This window comes from Antechinus flavipes, chromosome 1 (genome assembly GCF_016432865.1).
Source record: "Antechinus flavipes isolate AdamAnt ecotype Samford, QLD, Australia chromosome 1, AdamAnt_v2, whole genome shotgun sequence".
Lineage (NCBI taxonomy): Eukaryota > Metazoa > Chordata > Mammalia > Dasyuromorphia > Dasyuridae > Antechinus > Antechinus flavipes.
Window position 1 is genome coordinate 430,832,250 of NC_067398.1, and position 15,484 is coordinate 430,847,733.

Genomic DNA, 15,484 nt, shown 5'->3' on the forward strand with positions numbered 1-15,484 from the left:
GTTGGTTGTGTGGATCAAATGAGAAAATATTTGTAAAGCACTTACACAGTGGTTGGCACATAGTAGATGCTTTATAAGTGTTTCTTCCATTCCTTTATTTATTGTTAGAAAAAGTGGATGTATTAGGATAATGTCAGGTGGACATAGGATTCTCCCAGATCCTATATTTAAGAAGGGCCCAAATGAAACAATTCAGAATTTTCTACCTGACTATAGGAGTTCATCACACCCCTAAACCAAGTACCCTCCCTCTCATTCATTTCTAATCTACAATAGGCACTTCTATCAATATTTATTGATTATCTAACTCTTGATTTCTACTAGCCTATTTGCATCTTGGTTTTGATGCTAACTTTTCTAGTTAATGATCCAATTTTTCCCATTTTTCTTCTATAAATTGGTTACATGGACCATGTATGCATGTCCAGGGGAGAGTGAAATGGGTAGAAAAAGAAAGGAAGAAGGTACTCTGCAAAAAGCAACTGGGGATATTTAGCTTGGAAGGGAGAAGTTAGTAGGCACAGGAAAGCTATCTTCAAGTGTTTGAAAGATTGGTATGGGAGAATGATTAGACTTACTCTGCTTGACCCCAGGGAGCAGAACTCAGAGCAAAAAGAGGAGATTTCAGAGAATTAGGTTTAGACTTAATAGTAAAAGCATCCCAACAACTGCAACTATCTAAAATTGGCATGTGTTGCCTTAAGAGGTAAATTCCATCTTGTGAGACATCTAATTTTTAGATATGTATATTCCAGGAGAGCTTTTGAAATCTCTTCAGTCTCTTATCTTCTGTGATTCTTTAATTGGAAATCTTGGCTTTGTGGTGACAGATGCTATAGAAGGTAATTACTTTTCTTCTGAAGAGAAGAAGGACTCTTCCTTAATAATTTGCTGACCCAAGTTAAAATATCTGCCCAATTTCAACAGTATTTTTGGTCTTTACTCCCAAACAAATGATCCTGTTGCCTCTCTTTGGGCAAAAAATATAGCTTTTGCCCTTCAAAAAGAAATCTTAGGCAAGTTTTACTCACATAAATAAGGATTAGGCAAAGGATTGTGGGATAAATGCCAGGTGACTGATGCAGGTAATTGCTGCAACTATTTGTCCAAGTAATTTTTATAGGCATTCATGTAGAGACCATTGATAACTAAAATCATTGGGGAAGCTTTGAAGTAGAGATGACATTTGAAATAAGCTTCCAGAGAAAGTTAGGCTATATATAAGTACCATGAAGGGCATTGTAGGTAGCCGGTCTAATCTTCAGGAACATATGCACAGAAACAAAGAAGCATTTAGACTGTTTAGTAGACCAGGAGATACATTATTAATTAGTAATTTGGGGAGTAAGAAATTGATACCAAAGTCTCTTGTAAATATCAAAGCACTTACTAAATATGAGCAAAGCTGAGGTTATTTGATTTTCTCCAGTGTTATATTTTTTATTGTTATTATTTTGTTCATTTATGGAAGCAGTTAGTACAGTACATGAAATACTGCATTTGGAGTCAGGAAGATCTGAGTTAAATTATATCTTAGACCCTTACTAGTTGTATGACTCAGAGCAACTTAATTCACCTCTATTTTTTTCAGTTTCCTCATCTGCAAAATGAGCAAAATAATAACACTGACCTTGTTGGTTTCAGTTTAAAGTAAAATGAATTATTATGTCAAGTGCTTTATAAACATTAAAGGACTGTGTAAATGCACTTAACTATTGTTAATAAAGATGCATCATTGAAGATGATGTAGATTCAAAATGGAATAGCTGGATATACACAGAAATGCCTCATTTTCATGTACTGTTGTCTTTTCATTTAGGTGTGCCATGATGACTGCTCTGTCTGAAGCAAACAATACCTTTACCTTCAATGCTTTTTTTTTTCAAATTATTGAAAAAGATGGCTCAAAGAACATGTTTTATTCTCCTCTGAGCTCTACTGTGCCCTGGCTATGGGACCAAGGGAAATACTCCTGCACAAATACAACAGATGCTGGGAACCGTGAGAAAACAAACAAAAAGCGCAATTAAAAACAAACAAATAAAACTTCATGAAACTTTTTACACTTCTCCAAAGCCATACCTCAGAGGAGCTAAGCATTGCCAATAGTGAAGCCATAGAGAGTAAGGGGAAATGGAACCCAATATGTGGATGATCTGTATAGCCTCTGTGATATGAACAGTAGGGAGTCAGGGTAGAAATGTCTCTGAGGTTACTAATGCAGCATAATTTTACCTTCTTACCTTGCTATAGGGAATAACAAGGTCACTTTCAGGGAGTTGGGGAGAGGATGAGGAAGGGATAGATAGGAAGTACAGTAATGTATAATGTATAAAGTCTAGAAAGGTAGGTTGCAATTAGGTTGTAAAGGGCTTTAAATGCTGAACAGAAGAAATCTGTAAAATCAATAGGGGCCTAATGGAACTTATATAATAGGTGAGTGACCTTATTTTTAAATGCCTTCAGTCTGTTTGGAACTTTCAGTTGAGTTTCCTTTGAGGATTTCATTTTTATTTTAAAAGAAAGGAAAACAGTATTGAAGTTATACTTTTTTTTTTTTCTAAATAGATTCTTTCTTTAAATAAAAGTACAGATATCCACCAAAGTTTCCAGTCTTTTCTTGAAGAAGCTAATAAATCTTGCGGTCAATTCCTGCTCAGAATTGCCAATCAGATCTTTAGAGAAAAGACTTATGATTTTATTGCAGTAAGTCTTCTCTACTATTTCTCCCTATATCAACTTAAGGAAATCAATGAAATTTTCAAATCAAAGAAAGAAAACAGTAATATCTCATCTGTTGTCATGCTATTAAAGATTCAGTTTGAACTATTTGAAAAAGTTAGCCAGTCCTGGGAACACAGTGTTATTTTCCATAATGTTTAAGGATTAATGGTATGATATAGTGGACACAGCACTATTAGAATTCAAATACCATCTCTGCTATTTATTTGGACAAGTCATCTCACTGCGCCTCAGTTTCTCTTCTATATAAATTGAAGAGGTAGACTAGCTGTCTTCTAAACTTTCCTAATTCTAAATCTGTGATCTTATAGAAAATGAATACCAGATTCATTATCTCTTTCAGAAAGTTGACTTTTAAGTAATAATTGATTAATTTATTAGAGAATATTGCCACATTATTAGTCTTCCTTTGGACTTCCCAACCATAATTGTTGATTTGTAAGTGAAATTTTTGTGCTCATAAGACTTAAAGGGATTTAACAAGCCTTGATAAGTAAATTTTAAGTCATTAGCTTCATTTAGTTAAAGATCTAAAAGTTCATCCAAGTCAAACACAAAAAATTAGGATCATGTTATAGTGATCTGTAACATGTTTGTGACTGTTAAAAAGAAGGGGTCCAAAATTTCCTAGCAGTTGATTGATTTAATTTCATTTTGGACTTATGACACATTGTTTATCTACTGTTTAGTCTTTTAAGGAATCCTATCAGAAATTCTACCATTCAAATATAGAAGAAATTGAGTTTGCTAATATATCAGAGGAAGAAGAAAAATATAAATAAGTGGATAGAAGAAAGGACTAAAGGTAAGAAATCATGGGATTTTTTCCTAACTGTTTCAGAGATGGTGATGAATGATTATAATAACTCTTGCAAAATATAAAAAAGAAGTGATTTATAAGCACAAAGTAAGCAAAAATCTATCCATTAAATGTTGTTAAATTGTTTCTGTCTTTTCCTTGATTTTCAATGTCTTTAGTATAATGCAAAAGACCAAAGAATAAATGAAAAAAAAAAAAAGGTGAAGGATGGAAACCTAGAAGTACATGATTCCAAGCTATATTTTAAAGCAGTGATCATGAAAACAATCTGGCACCATGTAAAAAATGGAGTGATGAATCAGTAGAATAGATTAGGAACACAAAAATAGACACTAGAAAATGACCATAGTAACTTTGTTTGAAAAACCCAAAGATTAAAGTTTTTGGGGCAAAGGGCTCACCATTTGACAACATTTTGCTATGAAAATTGGAAAATAGTTTGAAAGTAACTAGGGATACAATTATATCTTACTTATAGCACATATCAAAATAAAGTCAGAATGGATCCCAAGGGTAATATAGGCAAATTAGAGGGGCATGGAAAAATGTACCTGTCACATCTGTGTATAAGGGAAAAGTCAATAACCCAAGAAAAAATAAAAAATACATGGCAAGTAAAATGGATGATTTTGATTCTATGAAATTAAAAAGCTTTTGAACAAAACAAAAACAAAAAAAATTTTAAAATCCCAACCTCCAAACCAATAACTGTAATGCAGCTAAAATTAGAATCACAGCAGAGTATTGGGGGAAATTTTCTTACATCAAGTTTCTCAGATAAAGGTCTCAAATAGATAGATGACTGAGCCAAATTTATAAAAATGGGAGCCAGTTGATAAATATTCCAAGATTATGCACAAGAAAATTTCAGGAGAAAAAATCAAAGCCATTAAGAGTCACCTTTAGAAAATGATCTATATCACTACTAATTAGAGAAATGTAAATCAGTTCACTCAGGGATACCATCCTACATGGGTCAGATTGGCTAACATGATAGAAAATGAAAATGAACATTTGAGGAAATGTGAAAAAAATGGAAATACTAGTCCATTTTTAGTAGATTTATAAACTGATCCAACCATTCTGGGAAATACTTTGGAACTACACCCAAAGAACTATAAAATTATACATTCCCTTTGACTCAGAAATATCACCTCTAGGTCTGGATTGCAAGGAAGTGAAAGAAAGTGGGTAAAGACTTGTTTGTACAAAAATATTCATAACAGCTTTTTTGATTGTAACAAAGATTTGGAAATTTAGGGATTTCCCATTAGTTGGAGAATGACTGAACAAGTTGTGTTATATAATCATGATGGAATTCTCTTGTGCTATGACTTCAGAAAAATCTGGAAAAACTGATATGAACTCTTATAAAGCAAAATGATCAGAAGCAGGAGAACACAGTACACAGTAACAGCAATATTGCAACAATGATTAGCTATGAAAGACCTAAGTACTCTGATCAAAACAATGATCCAAGATAATTCCAAAGGACCAGGATGAAAAACACTATCTAGGAATTCAGAATGGAGCAACCTTTAAAAAATTGTTTTATTTTTCTTATTTTTTTGTCATTAACATGGTTAATATGGAAATATGTTCTACATGATTTCACATGATAACAAATATCAAGTTGCTTATCTTTTCAAGGAGATGACAGATAGAAGAGGAGGGAAGCAAAGAATAAGAAACTCAAAATTTTTTTAATTTAATTTTGTTAGGTTATAGATGTAAATTCATTTTTTTTACATATTTCAATATGAATCATGTTTTTGAAGAGAAAAATCAGAATGAAGGGGGAACTACAAGCAAGAAAAGGTGAAACCCATTTGCTTAAATCTGTATTCAATCTTCAGAATTTGTTCTCTAGATGCAGAAGGCATTTTCATTCCAATGTTCATTGGAATTGTCTTGGATCTCAGAATTGTTGAGAAAAGTTAATCATCACCCAATCTTGCTGTTGTTGTGTACAATGTTTTACTAATTCTACTCACTTCACAAAGTATCAATTCTTTTAAGTCTTTTCAGGCTTTTCTGAAATCAGTCTGTTCATCATTTTTTTATATAATAATAATATTCCATTACTTTAATATGCCATGACTTTTTCAGCCATTCCCCATTTTATGGACATCCCCTCATTTTCCTAGTCTTTGCCAGCATATAAAGAGCCTCTACAAACATTTTAATAGCTTTTTATTTTTCCAAATACATGCAAAGATGGTTTTCAAGATTCACCCTTGCAAAACTTTGTGTTCCAAATTTTTCTTCCTCCCTTCTCTCTTCTCACCTCTCCTAGACAGCAAGCAATTCAATATAGGTTAAATGTGCAATTCATCTAAACATATTTCCAAATTTGTCATACTGTACAAGAAAAATCAAAAGGGAAAAAGCACAAGAAAAAAATCAAAAGAAACAATCCAAGTAACAACAACAAAAATGTGAAAAGGCTATCTTTTGATCCATATTCAGTCTCCTTAGTTCTCTTTCTGAGTTCAAATAGCTCTCTCCATCAAAAGTCTATTGGAATTGTCTTGAATCATCTCATTGATGAAAAGGGTCAAGTCCATCACAGTTGATCATTACATAATTGTGTTGTTGCTATGCACAATGTTCTCTTGATTCTGCTCACTTCATTTAGCACCAGTTCATGCAAGTCTTTCCAGGCTTTTCTGAAATCAGCCTGCTCATCATTTCTAATAGAACAATAATATTCTATTACATTTATATAACATAATTTACTCAGCCATTACCCAACTAATGGGCATCCATTGAATTTCTGATTCCTTGACACTTTAAAAATGGTTGATGAAAACATTTTTGCTGATGCAAACATTTTTGCACATGTGTTTCCTTTTCTTTTTTTAAATTGTCTCTTTTGGATACAGACCCAGGACAGGGAAACTATACCTTGTTCTCATAATTTGCTTATAATATTACTCTCTATGTCTAAATCTTGTATGCATTTCAACCTAGTTCCATACTATCTTTCAATGTTCTGATCAATTTTTGTCAAATACTGAGTTCTTATCCCAGAAGCTAGAGTCTTTGGGTTTATCAAACAGGAGATGACTATGGTCATTAATTATTGTGCCTTATGTATTCTAACCTATTTTATTGATCCACAACTCTATTGCTTATGTAATAGCAATGGTTTTCATTATTGCCTCTTTATAATACAATTATAGATCTCATACTGCTAGGTCACTATCCTCTGCTTTTTTTTTTTTCATTTTATATGGTTTCTATTTTTTTGTTATTGATAAAATCAGTTATTCCGATAGTTATATCCTGGTATTGAACCAGCCCTGAATTCCTGACATAAATCCCACTTGGTCATCGTGTATTATCCTGGTGATAACTTATTGTCATTTTTTTGTTAATATTTTATTTAAAATTTTGGTATGAATATTCATTAGAGAGATTGGTCTATAATTTGTTTTCTCTATTTGAACTCTCTCTAGCTTAGCTATGAATATACCATATTTGTGTCATAGAAATTTTCATTCATCTTGACCTTTTCTTTTTCCAAATGAATTGTTATTATTTTTTCTAGTTCTATAAAAAATTTTTTGGTACTTTAATTGCTATGGGACTGAATCAGTAGACTAATTTAGGCAGAATTGTCATTTTTATTATATTAGCTTGTCCTAATCATGATAAATCAATATTTTTTAGGGGCAGCTAGGTGGTGCAGAGGATAAAGCACCCGTCCTGAAGTTGGGAGGACCTAAGTTCAAATCTGGCCTCAGAAACTTACTGTGTCCTAGCTGTGTGACCCTGAGTAAGTCACTTAACCCCAATTGCCTGGAGGCAGGGAAGAGAAATCAATATTTTCTCAGTTGTTTATATCTGACTTTATCTATGTAAAAAGTATTTTGTAATTGTGTTTATATTTCCTAGCTTTGTCTTGGCATGTAGATTTCCAAATATTTTATATTGTCATGGAATTTCTCTTTCTATTTCTTGCTGTGGAGCTTTTTTGCTAACATAGAAATGCTGATTATTTATCTGGACTTATTTTATGTCCTGCAACTTGGCTAAAGTTGTTAATTTTTTCAAGTTTTATTTTTTAGTTAATTCTCTGAGACTCTCTAAGTATAACTTCATATCATTTGCAAAGAATGACACTTTTATTTCTTCAATGATTACTCTAATTCCTATTTCTTTTTCTTCTCTTACTACTAATACTAACATTTCTAGTACAGTATTGAACAACAGTGGTAATAATGGGCATCCTTTCTTCACCCTTGATCTAATTAGGAATGCTTCTTTCTCCCCATTACATGTAAGCTTCTGATGGTGTTTGATAGATGCTCCTTATCATTTTAAGAAAAACTCCATTATTCCATTGTCCTCTAGTATTTTTAAAAAGAATGAGTACTGTATTTTTTCAAAAGCTATTTCTGCATCTATTTAGATAATCATATGGTTTCTATTTATTTTGTAATTGATAAGATCAGTATGATATTTGTGTCATAAGAAGAATTTGGCAGGACTTCTTTGCCTATTTTTCTAAATAGATAGTATAGTTTTGGAATTAATTGTTCTTTAAATACTTGGTAGAATTCACATGTAAACCCATCTGGCTCTAGAGATTTTTTTATTATGGAGTTAAATTCAAAATTTTAAGAAATAAATATAAAATCATATTTGTAGGTAACTGAATTATTTAGTTAAATAAATAAAAATATGGAAAAGAAAAACAACTATAATGCAAAGTTCTGGAGTCAGAAAACTCCACATATTTGCTCTGTGAACTTGAATGAGTCTACTCACTTTTCAAACCCCTATCTTCTCTATTTGTGCATAGAGGATTATCATAACATATCAAAAATCTCATAGGATTTTTCTGAATCAACATGTTAATACATATTGAAGGTATGAAGAGAATTTTTCTTTCATATATTTAGTGAAAGGAGGGATGCTATATATTGAAAATGATTCTTTCTTTTAAACTAACTGTAGTATTCAGAGGTATTTTATTATATCAAAATACAGAAAAGACTTCAGTATATAGTTTTTCCTTGATAACATTTAGTGGACAGATAGTTACAGACTTTATCACTGCTAGGCAGTGCTATGTGAAGGTGAGTAAATATACTTGAATAAATTGTAAAAGTTTTAACCCTGTATAGTATATATCCTGATAGAGGATATAATCAATGTTAGAATAATGATGATGAGGGGGAGAAAGAGCAAAAGCATGAGGCTAACTAGGTTTAATAAAGTTTTGTAAAATGTTGTGTATATGCTATCTCATTAATTTTAAATGTGATTATGACTATATCTGTGCTAAATTCTCTAATGTTTTATTACAGGTAAGATTGTGGAACTGCTAGTTAATGATGCTATTGATTCACTGACTTCTCAGATAGTGGTGAATGCCAAATCTATTTCAAAGGAAAATGGCAGATGCAATTTTACAAATGCAGGACAACAGATATTCAAAATCAGCAAAGTAAGGGGCAATTTTGCCATGTCTTGGGATTCCATGGGCAACTGGGACAATAGCAATGAATTAGCATATTGCCTTTGTTTATTAAAATATAGATAAAGTTCTAACAATACACAGCTAAATGCTTTCTTTCTTTCTTTACTGTTCTATCTCTCTCCATTCTTGTCTTTCTCCCCTAGGAAAGCTCTCTCTCAATCTTTTCTCTCTATTTTCTAATATAATATAGAATTCACTTCTACAGCTTAGTTTTCCTTTATTTCAATTGTTAGGGGGATGTTTTCAGAGAAACCTGGAGAGACTTACATGAACTGATGCTAAATGAATTGAGCAGAACTAAATCATTGTACACAGAAACAACAAGATTATACAATGATCAATTTTGATGAACGTTACTCTTTCTAGCAATGAGTTGACTGATGTCAGTTCCAATGATCTTGTGATGAAGAGAGCCATCTATACCCAGAGAGAGCTGTGGGAACTGAATGTGGATCACAACATAACATTCTCACTCTTTTTGTTGTTGTTCGTTTGCATTTTGTTTTCTTACTCATTTCCTTTTTGATATGATTTTTTGGTGCAGCAAGAGAATTATATAGATAGGTTTATACATATTGAATTTAACACACATTTTAACATGTATAACATATATTAGATTCCTTGCCATGTAGGGGAGGGAATGGGGGGAAGAAGGGGAAAATCTGAAACACAAGACTCAATGTTGAAAAATTATTTGTGCGTATGTTTTGAAAATAAAAAGCTTTAAAAAATAAAAACAAAAAATTAAAAAATATTTCAATTGCTAGACCAGTCAGTTTCCTCCCCTCAAAACCTTGGGATCTCTTATTACAGTAGCCTCTGGAAGATAGCTTTCTTGCCTTATCTGTATGTTTACTTTCTTATAAATTTGCCATGGTAAATCACGGAAGAAAAGAGCATGCTTGTAGACGTGTGCTTTTTAGTGTGGAAATAACTTTTGCATTAGTCTCTAAGGAAATGTGGAGGAAATTATTTTATAAGCAAGGGAAGCTTAAAAAAATATAAAGATCCTCTGTAGATAAATTTGTTATTTTCCTCAGTAAGAATATTTCTGTCTGATCTACCATTGTCCAAGTTATTCTTGGACTATTATCCTAGCTTCCTGAAAAAACCCCAACATATTCCCCTTCGATCTTTTATTCTAAGCTTAGGATAGTTTATCGGTGGCCTAAAAAGTTTGCTTTTTTTTCTATCAGACTCTGAACATAATTCTTTTATGTTCCTTTACTCAACTATACTTCCTCTCTCCCCTAGTAGAGTTGTTCCTCAATATTTTTATGTATAATCTGATATAATAAAGAATTATATCATTCAACTCACAGACTAGAATAGCATTTAACCTTCCTATTTTATAGAATAGACTAGAAGTACAAAAAGACTTAAAGGAGAGAGATCAATGTGAATTAATAGATTCAGGTAATAATAAACATAACAAAAGATAGACTATGTAGGATGTATGTATATGTATATGTAAATATGTGTACACACATACATACACACACACACCTTCATATATAAATATATATACAGAAACCCAGATAAGACAATATATTTGAATGCTTTTCTGTTAACAATCAAGCACCTGCTAAATACCTTGTGTTGTGGGGGATAAACAAAATTTTATGAACAAAGAGTTTTTTTTCCTATCAATGGATTCTTATGTCAGAAACTTCATTATTAATGATAAAAAGAGTTTTTGGACATCAGTAGAAGATGAGTTGTGATTCCAAAATATCATTAAGCAATAATTAGACTTGTGGAAGTATACTTAAGATTAATATATGTTTTCTAAAAATTACATTACCAGAGAAATGTACTGAATACAGATTAACTCATAGCCAATACACATATTAAGAGAGAAGGGAGGGAAGAGACGGAGGGAGAAATCTTGGAACTCAGAAATGTTATTTAAAAGATTGTTTAAAAGTGTCTTTACATGGAATTGTAAAAATAAAATACTGCTTAAAAATATTCTACACTCCAAAACAAAACAAAAAATAATCCACCTACTAATTGGAACAATGTAAAATACCCCAGAAAATATACAATGAATAACATATGGGGCTTTGGGGATAGAGAAAGGTAAGGACTAATCTATTCTCCCCACTTCCCCCAATAGTTATCACCTTAAAAAGAAATACTCATTAGGTAAGTCTTGTGAGTAGGAACAGAGTATTTTAAGTGGGATGAAATGTTCCAGAGGTTTTTTTTTTTATTTTTAAAATTATGATTCACCCAGCTTGCTGACACATGAAATTTCTTTAGGGGAGGGGAGGAGGGTGAAGTTTTTCATAACACCATCAGATCAGCCTAAAATGCAATTTGAGTGAAATTCTTTCACACTGAAGATTAACCGAATATTTCGTTGTGGATTTAGCTCAATTTTGAGCATTCCTTATTCTTTATAAGAGGAAGGAGAAGAAAAATACAGGACAGTATTAAGTGCCTTTATTAAGAGGAGTCTCAAAGAAAGAAAAAGAAAATTTACAGACTCTTGGAAAGCTTGCTTTGTTCTTATAAATATTTTCCTTCCTCATATGCCTGCTAAGAACAACTCTATGTCACATGAATGAATAAAGTATAGATTTTTCTTATAAATAAATGCAGCCCATTTCCTTTTGAAGAAAAAAGGCCCAGAGTATGAAGGCATTACTCTGTGAACACTTGATTTATACTGTCAGAGGGCTTACAGTATAAAAATATAAGGTAAGGACATATAAATGCACCTCTTTTTTTAGAAAGGTATATTGATTTTATTTCCCCCTTCAGTTACATTGATTTCAATTTCATGTGCATTTATTTCCTTTTAGGAGAAGCAGAAACCAGTACCAATGGTGTTTCTGAAATCCACATTTCACATGACCTACATAAGAGAAGTATTTATCAAGGTCTTAGTTCTGCCTTATGTTAGAGGACAAACAGATATGGTCATTATGTTTTCAGATGATAAAAACAGATCTAAAAATAATGAGAAAAGTAATATGGTGTGCTGTGGACTTTCAAAAAAAATTTTTTTAAATTAATTCAGAGCTTTAAGCACCTCATCTGAATTTTAGTTTTAATAATCCAATAATAATAATAATCCTTTAAAATGAATGGTCTTGTCCCAGATATGTAGATCAGTGACTGGAGATTACAGGAATTTCTTTGTATTTATCCAATTTCAGGGAGGTAGAATATAATAGGGACAGTGGGGAAAGGGAGGAACCCTTGGTATATAAGAATAGGACTTTCAGGAAGGTTATGGCGTGAGGACCCACTTGAAGCTAGAGGTAACCAGAAAGCTTCTCTCCAACATTTCAGGGGCTGGAATTGCTACAAGGAAAGGGGAGCAACTGCAGCTGTAGTTGAAGAAAGACAAAGCAGAATAGGAACCAGATAGCCAAAGCTGGGAATCACTGTGACTTAGAGACTTGCGAAGAAGGAAGTCTGACTAAATAAATAGGGTACCAGCAAATATAAAGCCGGTTGCCTTTGATTGCTTCTTTGAAGAACTCCCATGATAGAATCCCAGAGAGTCCAAAGACTGATTCTCAATCTAGTCAAGATGAGCTGCTATCATGAGTAGGAGTCTTCCCAATTTTGAAATCCAAACACAAGTAAAACTCAGCATTAAATCATGTTGAACACAGCCTTGCCAGTTGAAAAGTCATTATTTTGCCTACCCAGGACATTTTTGAACCAGTTTCTTCAATTGTTAAATAGGGGTAATTTCTGCCTGAAATAATAAAATGGGCTGTTCTGAGTGGTGAAGAAGAGTGAATGAGATAATATATGAGAATGTTTTGAAGCCTACAAAGTGATAGAAAACTTTCAAATTAGAAGAAATAATGACAGTAATAAAAAAGCAAACTAAGGAAGAAAGGGAGAGAATGAGACAGAGAGATAGAGACAATAGACAGAGAGAGGGAGGGAGAGACAGTGAAAATATGTTGCACTTGGTTAAACACATTTCTAACTTTTTAAGTATAACAAAATCTCCTTGAGAACATAAACATTTTTTCCTTCCTTGGATTCTCCATTAGTAGAAATTAAAGTAATATTTATCTAATTAAGTTAAATCCTTTGAGACTTCCAAAATACTTCTCTTTTTTATTTCTATCTGGGAAAAGAAATTATGCCTGAGAAATCACAGATTGGTTAAATACAGAGAGGATAAATGGACTGAAGTGGAAGTTTTCCTTCCCAGATTTAAATTGGAGGAGAATTTAGACTTGGAATGCATTCTTCAAAAATTGGACATGTCAGATGCCTTTGTTGGATCCAAGGCTGACTTCTCTGGGATATAAGCCAAGAAAGATCTGTTTCTGCCCAAGGTTATACACGATGCTTATGTGGCAGTTAATGAAGAGGGCACAGAGGCAGCTTGTACTACTATAATATGTGATAAAATGTGGAAAAATTATTCCTCAATTTGTGTTTGACCATGCTTTCTTGTTTTTTATTCGCGATAACAACTCAAAAATATTTTGTTTTGGGGGAAAGTGATCATAGAAAGATCATTTTACTCTTCATGGGGTCTTTATCATCAAATTATTTACTTCTCTTTTACCCAGACTCTAATGTGCCTATGACCCAAATGGTTCTTATCATGTTGTTTACTTTTCTTTTACCCAGATTCTGATGTGTCTATGACCCTAATGGTTCTTACCAGGATGGTGATAATAATCTAAAAATAAAATTCTTTATGGGAATTTTTTTTATCTCAAATTGCCTATGCATACTTTTGCATATTTTTCTCCTTTAGAAGGTGTAATTTTCAAAGTGTGTGCCTGTACTCTCCTTTGAGCGCATGAAAAGCAAAGATAGGACTAGAAACGAACATTTCCTTGTGTATTTCATGATAGTTTTTGTTAATGAAAGCATTGGCTACTAAAGAAATCCCCTGCTTGTCCCCATAATTATGACTCATTCCTCTGTCCCTATTCCACCCCAATTCTGGAAGATGTAATCACTCATTTCAATTTTTTGCCAAGCACTGTGGTTAGCTTCTGGCACCAATATTCTATTCCATCTTCCCTCTGACACTACATGCTCAGTTTCTTTTTTCCACTGGGCACAAAAGAAAAACCATATATTACTACTAAGAAATAGTCAATAAGACAGACATATTCAATTTTTTTTTCTTTTAGAGGAGGACATAGAAATTAAAATGGAATGGTAAGAACGTGAGGAACAGTTTTCATGAATTCATGAAGGAAATCTCTGGGAACAAAACCTTTTGGGAGCCACACCAACAAAATAAATAAATCACATAGTTACCACCTTATCACCTATTGCAAAGGTTATTATAATAGCTTCTTCCTTATATCAAGTATCTCCCCCTTCCATTCTATGCTGCATCTTGTTGCCAAAATAATTTCCCTTGAAAAATAGATCTGACAAAGTGACTTCCTATTTCTCACAAAGAAAAATTTTTAAGAGACGTGAGTTTCTAGGTAAATTATGATCAATCAATTTTATGAACCTCTGCTAGTAAGTAGGTATTTCTCAACTATCATGTTTAATATTATGGTTTAATAAATGTGGTTTCCTATTGCCTCTTAGATTAAATATAAACTCCTCTGTTTAGCTTTTAAAATCCTTTATAACTTGTTCCTAACATAGCTTTCTAACTTCTTTGGACATTATTCTCCACAGAATTCTCTTTCAGATTCTCTTCCTCACATGCAACACTCCCTCTCCAATCTCTATTTCTTTGTACTAGCCATAACCTGTCTAGATTGCAATTTCTTTTTGTGTCTCTCATAAATTTTCTTTCTTCCACTTTTTGAACCATTACCTGATACCCTCCAATTGAAAGTGCTTTCCCTCCTAAACTGTCCTATATTAACTATTTTATTAATATATTTTTATCTCCATCCAAGGAATGGAGTTTTATTAATGTCATTTTATTCTTTATATAAATTACAATGGCCACAGTAGGATTTTCTAAGTTTTTCAGTGGAATGATATGAGACAGATTGGAATAATATTGGACAGCATTTACACTAGAGTAATATAAGTAAACTTTGGTGTATACATGTTCACAATATATTGTAGATTAATACTGTATTACAAATACTTCATAGAAAATGAGTTTTTAACATGAATAGTATTTTTTGACCAATAGTATTTTTTAAGTGAACAAACTCTTTCCCTAGATGCATCTTCCTGGGTTGCTGAGACTCAGATAGAAAATCACTGATGAGGGATAGCATCTATTTGAGCTTGTCACTTGAATTTCATTTGCAGATATCTGCCTTTATCCTGTTCAAAATATTTTCCTTCTCTTCAGTCTCTCCCAGTAGCTGATGTATACAAAATGTCTTCCACTCTTTGTCCAGGAACACATATATAATGAAAGCACTGACAGCATGCTATGGTATTTGTGAATGCAATGGGACAGCATCAGCACCACCAAGACTTCAATTTCCATGGACTTGTTCCTC

The 15,484-nt window shown here is 32.6% G+C and overlaps 1 long non-coding RNA gene across 1 annotated transcript; it reads left to right on the forward strand.

Moving 5' to 3' along the window:
* The first annotated feature begins 3,443 nt into the window (after positions 1-3,443).
* On the forward strand, positions 3,444-9,019 carry LOC127543699 (uncharacterized). The gene is made up of 3 exons (XR_007949280.1): positions 3,444-3,547; positions 7,238-7,343; positions 8,881-9,019. It is a non-coding gene; the product is annotated as an uncharacterized LOC127543699 (long non-coding RNA).
* The last annotated feature ends 6,465 nt before the right edge of the window (positions 9,020-15,484 follow it).